This window comes from Ambystoma mexicanum, chromosome 12 (genome assembly GCF_040938575.1).
Source record: "Ambystoma mexicanum isolate Mex_15411 chromosome 12, UKY_AmexF1_1, whole genome shotgun sequence".
NCBI classification, from domain to species: Eukaryota; Metazoa; Chordata; class Amphibia; order Caudata; family Ambystomatidae; genus Ambystoma; species Ambystoma mexicanum.
In genome coordinates this window covers 1,237,053,088-1,237,065,328 of record NC_090936.1, presented here as the reverse complement: position 1 = coordinate 1,237,065,328, position 12,241 = coordinate 1,237,053,088, and positions in this window count along the sequence as shown.

Sequence of the window (12,241 nt, the reverse complement as noted above, 5' to 3'; positions counted from 1 at the left end):
TAGCCCTAAAGCACTGATTGATGGAAAGGAGGCAGGGTGAATATTGGGGCACAAGGCACCTGGGTGCCCATTCTGCATGCTGCTAATTAAAGTGGAGATTTATATCTAGGGGTGTAACTGACCCAATCACAATAGGCCAAGTAATCTAGGGTCCTATAGCTGTAGAACCAATAGGATGTCGTCCTTGTAGTGACGTCTATCACAAGTGATGTAGAGGGATAGGTGTAGACACCCACCCGATAAGAGTTATCCAATCCACACGCTCTGTTACCATATACAGATATAGTGCCCATCGTTAAGTTACCTTTTCCAACCAATTATATTGCATGACAAACTTTTAGAGTTAGACGTCAATGATGACGAGTGTTGAGTATAAATGTTACTGTTTGCATGAAGTTCGGGGAGTTGAAGCGAGTCAGGCGATCGCGACACTGCTGATTACCATTTTTTTCCCCGTTTTGTGTACTTGTCATTAAACGGAATTCCCTTTGCCAAACCATTCAGTTGTCCTTATTGATTGGTGTTGGAGTAAGAGAATCCTGCACCCCATCCTCCTCTAGGTGCAGCTATCATGTCTTACAGGTACTCGAGGGTGAGCTCTGACCTATGGGCACTTATAAGTGATAAGTGTGAATGTTGGATTAACATACGTTGCTGATGCGTTTAATTCCTTCAGAAGATAAATCATGTGTTTGTCTTCTATTGTGCTGTCATTTTTAAGAGGAGAAAGAGGAGCTTATGGCATTGTGTCCTCCTCTTTATGGTGATTAAGCATCCACTCCTTCTCGTGGTGGTCTTCTATCTCACTCTGGTAAATCTTCCAGAGTTCTAAAACAGCTAACCTTTTCTATAGCTTCTTCCCCATGTATGTAGCATGCAAGTATGATGTCATGTGTCACAGCACTGCCTTTGATAATGAACCTTCATGAGGCCACGGCATAAGTGTTTTATTAGTCGTGCCCTTCACCCACTCTGCATGGTACTTCCTGATTTTAGGTGTGCACCGTGGTAATGTCCTGCATAGATCTAAAACGGGAGTGTCCCCCCATAGTGACAAGTCGGTTTTAACTGTCAATACTTTTTCTATAATCATCTTGTCTTATCTCCCTGATAGACATATCTCATCTCCATTTTACTCCATTTTGGAGTGTGTCGCGCACTCTTCATTGGCTCTAGCAGCCGGAATCCCTTAAATAATATTCTGTTTAAGAGTTTTTTGCGTGGTCCCTTCTCCCTCCATGAGGAGAGGTATCGAGGTAAAAAATCATGTAACGTTCTCTCACTATACATATATACATGCAATACAGCCACGCCCCTTTTATTTGCCACTTTTTGTGTTTCTACTTACATCGTTATTCAGATCGAGGCCTTAGGTATCATCTCCTCAAACTTCTCTCTAACTACGTATAATACACATTATATCAGCATAACAGTAGCGGATTGGCTCATGCAACATTGTATGCTCATTGTTGCATACGCCCTCCTGATAGGTTGGCATACTCTCCCAACCTTGGCCACCTGGCTCACTAGCAGTGCGTAAGCAAAATGAAACTCAGGTGCAGAGAACAACGTCACACTACTGCCCTCTTGCCCAATTAGTTCTATCATCTCTCATCAGCCAAGCCTTCAGGCAAGGCTTCTCCTTTGTACTTGACCTTTGTGGATGTTCTCTTCTCTGGAACATTAAGGGGAGTTAAGGTACATCGTTATCTTCAGCTTAGGCTTTATGAATAGGCCTTATTTTCTGGTCTTGCACCACGTGTGAAGAGTCCACGATTTTTTCAATTTCGCCTTTTATTTAGTGCTACTTGATTTGATTATTTTAAGTGTCATTACCCTGTTTGGCCTCTGGAGACTTGGTTGCTCCGTCTCACATAGGCTTTTCTGCATCTTTTATTGTTAATACTTGACACTGGTAAATGTTTGCTCATTTACTTAATCTAAGAGAAATAGGTCCTGTGTACATTGCTTATCCTTGGTAACTGTAACCTTCAGTAGCTTCTCGTTGTGTCATCCTTGATCTCTGGCCAGCAGCTATTCTTTGTTCATGCACAAATTTGTATTTCCAGCCTCTGTCTGTTCTGCAGCACAGGTCTCTCTCCTTCAAGCTCTTCACTTCCTATCTTTGAGAGACGGTGTCCATTTTTTCAACATGGCCGCTTTATCCATGTTATGTTTTATACTGCAGCAAGCTTCTATATGATTCTTCTATGATTCTTCTACCTTGCCTTTCTGTGTATATACATGTTTTACTCATCTTGTTACTTCTTTGTATATATGATTTCTTCTTACTTGTGTGTATGTTACTTTGCTTCTTCAATTATATCTTCATTCTTTAAGTATTCTTATATTGTGTCTTCTCCTTATGACATCACTTTCCACCTGTCAGATATTTTTTATAGCTCTTCGATGTTGACTGGTGTCAGAAAATCTCCAGCTACCACTTCAGTTCGAGGGTAAATTTGGTATGGTTGTCCGAGGGCATAACGTCTCTCATACATTCGATGCAGTATTGGCATGATACCTGGTGTCATGCCCGATGTCTTCCTGTCATTCATCCAGTATGACGGAGGTGGGGGGACTCAGCTAATCAGAGATGTACATGTGTCCTCCTCTACATGTTTGTATATGTACTGAGGCATGATATTTTTGAGAGATTGCAAGTGGTCGCCACATATCAAACAACAGGCGAGGAGGGCCAGAATTGGCCTTCAGAACCTACAAAGGTTTTATTTCAAATATGGCACCCAAAGCATGGATAAATACATTTAGGTTTTTAAATGTAAAGTTTTAACTCAAATGCTTTACGGCAGTGAGATTTGGAGCTATGGTTCATGTGAACCCATTGAGGTTGTACAGTTGACATTTTGGCGTCACACTCTGGCGCTTCTGTCTGGTTGTCCGATCAGAGCACTGAGAATTGAGCTGGGGATTCAGAGTATCAATTCAGTGGCACAAGCCAGACAACCAGCCTATTTTGCAAAAAGAAAACTAAGTTTAACCACAAATGTAAATCTCCAGCTGGGATTCTCAGTCATGGAAAGCCGCCCGGAAGTACATAAACCGGTCTGGTATGCGATTGGAAGCAGGCTCTGGGAAAGGTTCCTGTCTGGAAAGGGAAAGTCAATTCCGACCAAGTCAAAACAGAAATCAAAGCCTGGTCCAGAGAAAACTTGCTGCAGGCGGATGGGGGGAGAATCCAAGATCTACCTTCCTGTGTACAGTATAAGAGGACCCTTAAAGCCAGGCCAAACTTGCTTTCCCTGGCGAAAAGAACTACCTGGTCAAAGGCTTCCATTTATTTATTTATTTTTTAATTTGTAGAGCGCACGCAAACCCTTAGGCATCATGGGGCTTTACAAGTTACATGGGCCCCAGGTGGGCATAGGCGTACGTATAGTTACAGTGTTCAATAAAATGCAACTGTGATATGGGTGCGGATGAAGACCTGGTGCACTTTATTTTGTTATGGGAGACGATTAAATGGCTGAGACCTTATTTGTTTAGCATCAAACATCAGATTTTGTGAGGAGGTGATGTTTTTAATGTTTAACTGTAATAACTCACAATTTTTTCATGATCTGTTGAATTATTTAGCTCAGTCTCTAAAGAAGAGTTTCTGCATAAGAAGGTTTAGTGCAGGTTTATGAGGAAAGGTCTGATGGCGATACTCAACACTCTAAGGGATGTGCTTTTAGTTGGGCCAGGTGATATATTAATGATATACCGTCTTGTTTCATGATATAATGGGCCTCATTACGGCCATGGCGCTCCCGTACGGGACCGGCACCCTTCATCACGGGATGCCATATTACGAGGTTCCCTTGCGGGACTCGGTAAGGACGCCTGGTAATACCAGGCATCCTTAGCGGGTCCCGCGAGGGGACAGGGAGCTAATAACGGGCCCGTTATTAACTGGCCTGTTGTTAGCTCCCTCCCCATTCCCATTGAGCCCTATGCTATGGGGGCTCAAATGAGAATGGGGAGGGGTTTTTCCAATGAGGACTTACCGGGTCCTCCATGGTTGGAATAGCCCATTAAGGCCTCATTGCAGGAACCCGGTACTGGAACCCTTGTTAAGGGCATGGCTACCTCCATGCTCGTAATGAGGCGCAATGTGTTCTGATCTAATGTATTTATTATGTTAATGGAGAAATCTGAATCAAATATTATGATGATGATGAGGACGTTTTGAACAGCTTTCAATGTGGGATTTTCCATATGAAAAATGTAATAATTTGCCCCTAATAGCTCAAAATTGGCTGCTTCAATTTTACTAAAATTTCATATGAACTTACATTTTATCTCGAAATGGTGCACTGAAGAAAATTGTGAGAATCAACTTCGCCAATTTATGAAATATTACTGATTGAAATCTATAAGTGCCACACGTACTGTGCACAGAGCGCAGGCGTTTTGCAATATGTAAATTATACAATTAATCTCTAGAAACTAACATTAAAGGGAAGTCTCTGCTGACTTTCATGTGAGTTCTGAGGTGATGGAATATATGTGCACTTTCAATTCGAAGTGACAAAGAGAGTTCACCTAGGACACATGCTCCTACCACACACCTCCTTACGACACACACTTACAAATCCACGCTAATGACACACGCTCCTATAACACCTGCCCTTACAACACGTGCTGCTATAACAAGCACTGCTACAACATACACTCCTATGATACATGTTCCTATGACACATGCACCTACTACACATAACATGTGGACGTATGGCACATGCTCTCATGAGAACCTACAACACATGCACCACAGACACTCCTAGGACGCACGCTCCTACCTCGCAAGCTCCTACAACACACACTCTTATGATACACACTCTTACACCACAATCCTAGGACATGCGATCCTATACCACATGGGCCTTTGACATGCTCCTACGACACATGCTCCTATGACACATGCTTCCACGACACACGCTCCTACCGCACACACCATTATGACACACACTTACCGCACACTCTTACAACACACACTCCTACAACGTGTTCCTACGACACGTACTCTTACGACATGTGCTGCTATAACACACTCTCCTACAATACACACTCCTACAATACAAGTTCCTATGACACACGCACCTACTACACATGCACCTACTGCACACACACACTTATGACATGCACTTACAACACACACTCTAATAATACACACTCGTAGAACACATACTCCTACCACAGAGGCACCTCCAACATGCGTTGCTGCTATAACAAGCACTCTTACAACACACACTCCTATAATGCATGTTCCTATGGCACGCGTACCTAGTACACATGCACCTACTACAAGCACACACACACTTATGATACACACACTTACAACACACACTCTAATAGCACACACATACAACACATACTCCTACCAAAGAGGCACCTACAACATGTGTTGCTGCTATAACACGCTCTCCTACAACACACACTCCTATAACACGTGCACCTACTAAACATAAACCTGGGGAGAGGGGATGAATACCCTGGATTCATCAAAAGTCTTCTAGTACGTCTTCTAGTACGGCATGGATGGGCAAAAGGAATATCTTTTCTACAGAGACTCTTCCATCTACAGGTCTTTCCTCAATGGTCTATGAGGGGCAGTGAGAGACCACCTGGTAGAAGACGCTTGACTTCAAGCAAAGGACTGCTACCATGACACCCATCTGCCTTAGATGGAAAGTGTTCTGCATGAGACTTTGGCCACATTCTGAGGCTTGGGAAGAGAAGAAGAGAGTTCCAAATCTTGTAGAGAACCAGCCCTGGATTGCATTGCTGTTGCTCAACATTTCATCATTTTAAATCCAGTGCTTCTTTGAGGCAGTGGAGCCATGGCTTAGCTGCCTTCGAGACACTGTTTTATTCATCTGTGCCTGTATTTTCTTCCATCCTTTATTATAATGCCCAGAGCGGACAGTCTATATGTGTGTATATTCAGTGGGAAACATTAGTTAAGGTGCCGATTAAATGCAACACAACCCCTGAAATTTGGCAGGTGTTGGAAGCTGCGCCACCTTAACTATGAGGCCCCCATTGCGCAGCCTCTAAGCACACTGATGATTTCACAAATGACATCATTGATGACATCATATACGGCATCCCTTAGGATATCTCAGGTGCCATCAGTGATGACATCATATGAGAAATCAGTAATGATACTACTTATGACCTCCTCAATGACCTCATTGGTAAGTACCAGCCACGGAGAAGCATTTTTGGATGTGCCTGTAGCATGTTGGTTTTCAGTGCGGCGGTACCAGTCGCCTGCCTCACCAACTCCTCCCTGGCAGAGATGCGCTCCTCCTTTCACCGTCCTAGTCTTGTCCGCTGAGATCTTGCTTAACCGATCAATGAAGACAATTCATTTCATTTTAGGTGCTGGGAAGGAGATACTGGGGGGGTTTGTTCAAGTAGCCTGCGTTGCTTTTAAGAGGCGAATCGGCCATTTGTATGACAGGTCAGACGTCTAACGTGTGCAGTATGTCTTGTCTGAATATTTAGGCATGTCCTGTGTTTGGTATCACATTGTAGCTTTTTTGGGCATAAATATTTGCTATATTTGATGTATTACCGTTTGCCATCAACATTATTTTACAACAAAGCAAAGCGCTTGAAAACACTGCATTGCATGTCAAGTTGTAGTATGTCTGTGATTGTTGGCTATATCTGAGAAATGTCTGTCAGTCATGGGAACAGCTGCTCCCATGCTTCTGTTTCGACAAATGACCAAATACAGCTTGCCCCCACCCCCTCAGTGTACCCCAATAACATACTTGCCAACCCTACAGATTTAGGCAGTAGGCTACTGCTTTTTAAGCAGCAGTACCGCCTACAGATTTGGGTGACTGATCCTACTGCTTTTTATAGTGGCAGGTAATTTATGTGACTCTAAGGCAGGCTCCAGGACAGAGCATGCAACACATTCATTAGTCTGTCTATACAGTGGACTGGTAGGCGATTACTTTGATTGGGCTCAGACCAATCCACTGACCTGACGCCTGCGTGACTCTGTCTTGCACTCTGGCGCAGACAGACCTTAGGTGAACCAGCAGTGAAGGCAAGTGGCAGAGCGTAACATCACACAGCATCTGCCTATCACACTGGGGGGGGGGTAACAGTTGCCATGTCATTCAGTGTTCAACATGCAATAAACATGTACTGCTTGGGCTGCCACTACGGAGCAGGGGCAAACGTTGCCTACAAGCTGTGTCTGATGACCTTCTGTGAAGTTAGGTCATTGAATTTGGTGTTAAGTTACCCTTCAGAATTATACCTTTTTAAAATGCCAACATCTTGCCATGTTGTACTGTTTGATGGGTTGTGTACTTTCGAATGTTCCAATGGTGGCAATAATGTATGTTATGTATTTTCCTGTGATGTCATTGTTATGGGAATTATTTTCTTTTTAAACTTTAAAAAAAATCCTACATCTTTTTGTGCAATAACTAAAGCCGCTTAGTCAAGCCCTGCGTCCTTAAACACATCATCTCTCTTGTAAATACATTTCAGAATGCGCGGAGTTTAGGTCGTGGGGGCACTTGGGGGGGGGGGGGGGGGGTTGCTGTGCGGTGCACTGCAGCCGACCTGTGCTGGTTTATCTAATGTGTAGCTTTAAAAACAAATCCGGTGGGGGTCTTACATAAAAGCAGACACAGCAAAAGGTAATGGGAAATGGGCCTTTGCCGTCCAGGAAGCAGCCATTTCCGCTTCCGCTTCCAGGGAAGTTTGTGGAACGCTGGCCTGCTGTTTGCACAATCACTTGCCCCCTGTCCCCCAATCCCCCCCTGTCCCCCCTCCCCCCACATACACACACGAACTCCACAGCCCCACGAGGCAGCTGCGGGCCATGGGTACCAGGAACGGGGGTCACCCCGGGGGTCAGGGGGCATCTATGCGCTGATCTTGTGATACCGCAGCGCAATGTGCTGTCACCAGGTCAGTCGTGTCTGTGTGTGCCCGGCCCTTTAGTACCGACCACACGAGGCTGGGCTGACGGGGGAGGCAGGCACGGGCACCATGGCACAATTCCAATCCAGTTGCACTATACAACATTCTCTAATCATCCGGAAGTTCATATTTATTTATAAGATTTTTAAAATAATGTTGTAATGGATTTTTACTTTTTCGCGGACCTTATAATGCAGAAACCAAAACGCTCCATTCCAGCAATCTGCAGAAATATCGCCACTTAATCTGGCTTGATATTTGCAGCCGCTTGCCATGAGTCTGGGTATGTACAGCATACTGCTCAGAGATGAAACACACTGGCATACAGCTCAGAGGTGAGACACACTGGCATACAGCTCAGCGATGAGACACACTGGCATACAGCTCAATAGTGAGACACACTGGCATACAGCTCAGAGATGAGACACACTGGCATACAGCTCAATGGTGAGACACACTGGCATACAGCTCAGCGATGAGACACACTGGCATACAGCTCAATGGTGAGACACACTGGCATACAGCTCAGCGATGAGACACACTGGCATACAGCTCAATGGTGAGACACACTGGCATACAGCTCAGCGATGAGACACACTGGCATACAGCTCAATGGTGAGACACACTGGCATACAGCTCAGCGATGAGACACACTGGCATACAGCTCAGTGATGAGACACACTGGCACACAGCTCAATGGTGAGACACACTGGCATACAGCTCAGTGATGAGACACACTGGCATATAGCTCAGCGATGAGACACACTGGCATACAGCTCAGCGATGAGACACACTGGCATACAGCTCAATGGTGAGACACACTGGCACACAGCTCAGAGGTGAGACACACTGGCACACAGCTCAGAGATGAGACACACTGGCACACAGCTCAATGGTGAAACACACTGGCATACAGCTAAGTGATGAGACACACTGGCATACAGCTCAGAGGTGACACACACTGGCATACAGCTCAGTGATGAGACACACTGGCATACAGCTCAGAGGTGAGACACACTGGCATACAGTTCAGAGATGAGACACACTGGCATACAGCTCAATGGTGAGACACACTGGCATACAGATCAGCGATGAGACACACTGGCATACAGCTCAATGGTGAGACACACTGGCATACAGCTCAGCGATGAGACACACTGGCATACAGCTCAGTGATGAGACACACTGGCACACAGCTCAATGGTGAGACACACTGGCATACAGCTCAGTGATGAGACACACTGGCATACAGCTAAGTGATGAGACACACTGGCATATAGCTCAGCGATGAGACACACTGGCATACAGCTCAGCGATGAGACACACTGGCATACAGCTCAATGGTGAGACACACTGGCACACAGCTCAGAGGTGAGACACACTGGCACACAGCTCAGAGATGAGACACACTGGCACACAGCTCAATGGTGAAACACACTGGCATACAGCTCAATGGTGAAACACACTGGCATATAGCTCAGTGATGAGACACACTGGCATACAGCTCAGAGATGAGACACACTGGCACACAGCTCAATGGTGAAACACACTGGCATACAGCTAAGTGATGAGACACACTGGCATACAGCTCAGAGGTGACACACACTGGCATACAGCTCAGTGATGAGACACACTGGCATACAGCTCAGAGGTGAGACACACTGGCATACAGCTCAGAGGTGAGACACACTGGCATACAGCTCAGAGATGAGACACACTGGCATATAGCTCAACGGTGAGACACACTGGCATGCAGCTCAGAGATGAGACACTGGCATACAGCTCAATGGTAAGACACACTGGCATACAGCTCAGAGATGAGACACACCTGCATACAGCTCAGAGGTGAGACACACTGGCATACAGCTAAGTGATGAGACACACTGGCATATAGCTCAATGGTGAAACACACTGGCATACAGCTCAGAGATGAAACACACTGGCACACAGCTCAGAGGTGAGACACACTGGCATACAGCTCAGTGATGAGACACACTGGCATACAGCTCAGAGGTGAGACACACTGGCATACAGCTCAGTGATGAGACACACCGGCATACAACTCAGAGATGAGACACACCTGCATACAGTTCAGAGATGAGACACACTTGCACACAGCTCAGAGATGAGACACACTGGCACACAGCCCAGAGGTGAGACACACTGGCATACAGCTCAGAGATGGGACACACCTGCATACAGTTCAGAGATGAGACACACTGGCACACAGCTCAGAGGTGAGACACACTGGCATACAGCTCAGAGATGGGACACACCTGCATACAGTTCAGAGATGAGACACACTGGCACACAGCTCCGAGGTGAGACACACTGGCATACAGATCAGAGGTGAGACACACTGGCATACAGCTCAGTGATGAGACACACTGGCATACAGCTCAGAGGTGAGACACACTGGCATACAGCTCAGAGATTAGACACACCTGCATAAAGTTCAGAGATGAGACACACTGGCACACAGCTCAATGGTGAAACACACTGGCATACAGCTCAGAAGTGAGACACACTGGCATACACCTCAGTGATGAGACACACTGGCATAGAGCTCAGTGATGAGACACACTGGCACACAGCTCAATGGTGAAACACACTGGCATACAGCTAAGTGATGAGACACACTGGCATACAGCTAAGTGATGAGACACACTGGCATACAGCTCAGAGATGAGACACACTGGCACACAGCTCAATGGTGAAACACACTGGCATACAGCTCAGTGATGCGATACACTGGCATACAGCCCAGAGATGAGACACACTGGCACACAGCTCAATGGTGAAACACACTGGCATACAGCTCAGTGATGAGACACACTGGCATACAGCTCAGAGATGAAACACACTGGCACACAGCTCAGAGGTGAGACACACTGGCATACAGCTCAGTGATGAGACACACTGGCACACAGCTCAATGGTGAAACACACTGGCATACAGCTCAGTGATGAGACACACTGGCACACAGCTCAGAGATGAGACACACTGGCATACAGCTCAATGGTGAGACACACTGGCATACAGCTCAGAGATTAAACACACTGGCACACAGCTCAGTGATGAGACACACTGGCATACAGCTAAGTGATGAGACACACTGGCACATAGCTCAATGGTGAAACACACTGGCATACAGCTCAGTGATGAGACACACTGGCATACAGCTCAGCGATGAGACACACTGGCATACAGCTCAATGATGAGACACACTGGCATACAGCTCAGAGATGAGACACTGGCATATAGCTCAGAAGTGAGACACACTGGCATACAGCTCAGAAGTGAGACACACTGGCATACAGCTCAGAGATGAGACACACCTGCATACAGTTCAGAGATGAGACACACTGGCACACAGCTCAGAGGTGAGACACACTGGCATACAGCTCAGAGGTGAGACACACTGGCATACAGCTCAGAGATGAGACACACCTGCATACAGTTCAGAGATGAGACACACTGGCACACAGCTCAATGGTGAAACACACTGGCACACAGCTCAGTGATGAGACACACTGGCATACAGCTCAGAGGTAAGACACACTGGCATACAGCTAAGTGATGAGACACACTGGAATATAGCTCAGAGGTGAGACACACTGGCATACAGCTCAGAGATGAGACACACCTGCATAAAGTTCAGAGATGAGACACACTGGCACACAGCTCAATGGTGAAACACACTGGCATACAGCTCAGTGATGAGACACACTGGCATACAGCTCAGAGGTGAGACACACTGGCATACAGCTAAGTGATGAGACACACTGGCATATAGCTCAACGGTGAAACACACTGGCATACAGCTCAGAGATGAAACACACTGGCACTCAGCTCAGAGGTGAGACACACTGGCATACAGCTCAGTGATGAGACACACTGGCATACAGCTCAGAGGTGAGACACACTGGCACACAGCTCAATGGTGAAACACACTGGCATACAGCTCAGAGATGAAACACACTGGCACACAGCTCAGAGGTGAGACACACTGGCATACAGCTCAGTGATGAGACACACTGGCATACTGCTCAGAGATGAAACACACTGGCACGCAGCTCAGAGGTGAGACACACTGGCATACAGCTCAGTGATTAGACACACTGGCATACAGCTCAGAGATGAGACACACTGGCATACAGCTCAGAGATGAGACACTGGCATACAGCTCAGTGGTGAGACTCACTGGCACACAGCTCAGAGGTGAGACACACTGGCATACAGCTCAGTGATGAGACACACTGGCATACAGCTCAGAGATGAG